This window comes from Ovis canadensis, chromosome 6 (genome assembly GCF_042477335.2).
Source record: "Ovis canadensis isolate MfBH-ARS-UI-01 breed Bighorn chromosome 6, ARS-UI_OviCan_v2, whole genome shotgun sequence".
Lineage (NCBI taxonomy): Eukaryota > Metazoa > Chordata > Mammalia > Artiodactyla > Bovidae > Ovis > Ovis canadensis.
Genome location: NC_091250.1, coordinates 81,170,691 through 81,175,349, shown reverse-complemented (window position 1 = coordinate 81,175,349; position 4,659 = coordinate 81,170,691).

The following is a 4,659-nucleotide window of genomic DNA, read 5'->3' as shown; positions in this document are numbered from 1 at the left end:
CAGCAAAGTAAGTCTGCTGCTGCTGCTAAGTCGCTTCAGTCGTGTCCAACTCTGTGTGACCCCATAGACGGCAGCCCACCAGGCTCCTCCGTCCCTGGGATTCTCCAGGCAAGAACACTGGAGTGGGTTGCCATTTCCTTCTCCAATGCATGAAAGTGAAAAGTCAAAGTGAAGTCGCACAGTCATGTCTGACTTTTCATGTCCCCATGGACTGCAGCCTACGGGGCTCCTCCGTCCATGGTATTTTTCAGGCAAGAGTACTGGAGTGGGGTGCTATTGCCTTCTCCAAAAGTAAGCCTAATTTAGGTTAATAGTCAACATATTGTATTCCTTTGTTCTGTGTCCACACTAAATTGGGTGTTTTGATACCAGTTCCAATGTGTTTGTTAGCTGTGGGGTGGTTTCCTCATACACCCACAAGCAATACTTGGTACACCAGGCAGGTTTCCTAGAATTTAGCAGAATTCTGACACTATTTACCCAGAGTTAGCTTCAGATTTTGGAAGTTAAGTGCTCTGTCCAGCAAGAGTGCCCCCTCATCCATTCTCTGTATTTCAGATGCCAATCACAAGCTCTGGTTATTATCTGTACTTCTGATGAAACTGCTATAGATTGTAGCTTTCAGTGACCCCCTCTTTGGACTTCAGTGGCCAGTTCAAGTCCATGTTTTACCTATACTTCTGATCAACTGACTATAAATTGGAGGTTCCCATGACGTCCTCCATGGATTCCATTAATTTGCTAGAACAGCTCAAAGAACATAATAAAAACATTTTACTCACTAGATTATCAGTTTATTATGAAAGACTATTGTCCAGGAACCCCTAGATGGAAGAGATACACAGAGCAAGGTATGAGGAAAGGGCAGGGTCCTTTCATGCTCTCTCCTAGGGTATCACTCTCCCCAAATTTCCATGTGTTCACCAATCCTGAAGCTCTCAAAAATTTCTCTTTTGGAGTTTTCATGGAAGCTACATTACACAGGCTTTACTAACTACAGCTTTGGCCCCTGGCAATCAAATCACTCTCCAGCCCCCTCTCCCATCTCTGGAGGTCAGGGAGATAAGACCAAAAGTTCCAACCCTCTAATCACAAGATTGGTTCCCCTGGCAACCAGCCCTCATACTTAGGTGGGGGTCCAAAAGTCACCTTATTAACATAAAAAAAAGACAAATTCGTGGCTCATTTAGGAAACTGCAAGGGTTTTGGGCCAGGAACTATGGGAAAAGACCAAATACATGTGTGAAATATGTTTTGGTCTTCTGAAGATCAAATATTTATTTTTCTTATACATCACAATACTGCACTTACACACTGAGCTAACTCTTCATCAGTTTTTGGCTTTTCATTTAAGTTTGCCTAAAATGAGACAAGGTGCTGGATGTATACACTAGGAATGTTCTTGCATCTATAAATAATTTTTGTTGTCATAGATTAGCATCGTGGTTGCTCTTATTTTATTAACCACTTTCACATTTAGATTGTATGAGTCTGTTACCAAGAGAATTTTCAATGATCTGTTGACAGTATCATTGGATATAGGTAAATTACCAAGGTTGCAGATGGAAGTTCGGCTCAGTTCAGTTACTCAGTTGTGTCCAACTCTTTGCGACCACATGGACTGCAGCATGCCAGGCTTCCCTGTTCATCACCAACTCCCAGAGTTTACTCAAACTCATTTCCATCGAGTCAGTGATGCCATCCCACCGTCTCATCCTCTGTCATCCCCTTCTCCTCCTGCCTTCAATCTTTCCCAGCATTAGGGCTTTTTCTAATGAATCAGTTATTCACATCAGATGGCCAAAGTATTGGAGCTTCAGTTTCAGCATCAGCCCTTCCAATGAATATTCAGGACTAAATAGCACCTACATACTTAATACCATATACTTCTTGAATTAGGTATCATACAGCATCCAGTATATATTGACTGCTTAATAAATGTTAGAATTTTTGGTATTGCTGTATTATATTGTATTAAAGTATTGGTACTGCTATACAATCACCAGGAGGAACTCTTACCCAAGGTCTTTTTCTCTTTATCCACACTCAAGTTTTGGGAATTAAATTTTTCAAGATGCAATGTACAGGTATCATTTCCATTTTCCAGTTTCCAATCAACTTTCTGGGGAGTTCCTATATGGACTAATGATACTAGTACAGACTTTTTATTTCTAATTCAGAGGAGATTTCAGTGGTAAAAGAAAAAATTGTTTTGCTTCTACCTTCAGGTAGCAGACTTCCCATTCTGCTCTCAGGTAGTTTTGATGGAGAGGTCTTCTTGGTCTACCAGGAATTTATCCATCCCATTATTTAGATTTTTAGGTTTTTCATTTTCTTTTCCTGTGTCCATAGTTCAATTCTTATCAACAATAGCCAACATTTATTAACCTAGAGTTACTTGAACAGTCACTTCTACAAAGAATTTTCATTGAATCACCTCATTTCATATCATAGAAAACTGAGGCAGGTACTAATATTATACACAGCAAATAGAAGGGGAAAATCAGAAGCACTGACAGACGTGGGTTCCAAAATCACTATGAAGTTGAAAGACACTTGCTTCTTGGAAGGAGAGCGGTGACAAACCTAGACAGCACATTGAAAAGTAGAGATGTCACTTTGCCAATAAAGTTCTTTATAGTCAAAGCTATGGTTCTTTCAGTAGTCATGTATGGATGTGAGAGGTGAGCCATAAAGAAGGCTGAGCACCGAAGAATTGACATCCTCAAACTGTGATGCTGTTGACTCTTGAGAGTCCCTTGGACAACAAGGAGATCAAACCAGTCAATCCTGAAGGAAATCAACCCTGAATATTTGCTGGAAGGATTGATGTTGAAGCTGAAGCTCCAATACTTTGGCCACATGATGCAAAGAGCTGACTCATTGGAAAAGATCCTGATGCCGGGAAAGACTGAAGGCAAAGGAGAAGGAGGAGGCATGGGATGAGACGGTTAGATAGCATCATTAATTCAATGGGCATGAATTGGAACAAACTCTGGGAGATAGTGAAGGATGGAGGAGCCTGAATTGCTGCAGTCCATGGGGTCACAAAGAGTTGGACATGACTTAATGACTGAACGATAACATCTAACATTATGCCCATTTCACCAGTAGGAAGTCTGAGGCACAATGCAGTTAAGAATGTTCCCAGTGTCATACAAGCAAGAGGTAAAGAAGGGACTTTAGCACCAGCTCTGCAGCCCTATTTCCTGAGGGTGGAAAATCTTGCTTGGACACGTGGATTTCTGTCCATGTATAGTCTTTCTGATTGCTTATGAAGTGATATATAAAATCTACGATATATAAAGGGGACAAGGAAACATGTCTGAGAGAAGGGATATACAGGAAACATTTATTAAATACTTCAAACTAAAATTCAATCACAACTTATACTAGATACTTACAACCACATATTGTACTAAATTCTTTATTAAATAAGTTTGTTTATATGAAATAAGTTTGTTTATATGAAGTAAAATTAATAAGTATAAATATAAATAAGTAAATAAAACTTGATAAGTATAAGATATAAATAAGTTTATATGAAAAATAATTTTTACTGATTTGCCCAAGTTTCTGAGTAGGGTATAATCTTTGCTGTATCTTCCTCTTTAATAAAAGTTTAACAAAGTGCTCATGTTTAATAGGACTAACTTATTTAGCTGTACATTGGAAGCTGTTATAAAAATACACTGACATTATTAAAAGTTTTTCCTGTTACAAAGAGCACTTAAGTAGATTCAAGATTTATTTACAGAGATACACAGCAGTTAGCAAAACCTGGGAACAAATGCAAATATGATGATCTAATTTTTTGTTTTATATTCATTAATATCATCTTGTTGTATACTGAGAGAAAAATTTTCAGTACACAACAAAAATCATTTTTAATTTACAGAAACACAATTGCTTATAAAGGAATGACTAATAAGCTAAGAGTATTTGTGGTTCCCTTGAGGTGTATGATTCACCCATTAGATCTCTCCTTTTCAAGGGATATTTGCATAACTCTGTAGCATTATCATTTCATTAATTTCCAAAGTTCCTGTGATAGATGAAAATCAAAAAGTAATAAACTGATCAGTGTAATTTTTGAAGATTTTGGCAATAATTGCTCTGGCATCTTGAGTTTGGATCTATAAACTTCAAGACGGATTGCATGAGGCACTTTACTTATAAATCAACCCCAAAATATCTATCTCTGATGTGTCAGTAATAAATGTCAGGTCACAGTGCAAATTCACTGAGGAGAAATATTTCAGAAGGTTGTTGGTTCTTTCATAAGGATTTTCATCTTGGTAGTTTCTGGAAGATGTAGTCTGACTAATGTATGTGATCAATCTCCAGTATTTTATACACAGGCAAGTGTTCTAGAAATATTTTTTTAATAAGTAATAGTAGTGGAGTCTAGGGGGGAAATCATATATATTGAATACCTCCATATTGATAGTCAATGTCTTCATTTAACAAAATAGATTTGCCTGAGCAACATGTGATTGACTGCCAGGGTTTGCCAGTGAATGTAAAGTGACTTTTGTATTCACCCTATTTCTGCCCAATTAGTTTTATTGTTCTGTTTTATTTTGTGTTCTGTTAAGCTATTTCTAAGAGAAAGGCATTTGAAATTTTCTTTGGAAACATATGCATTAATACCTTCAA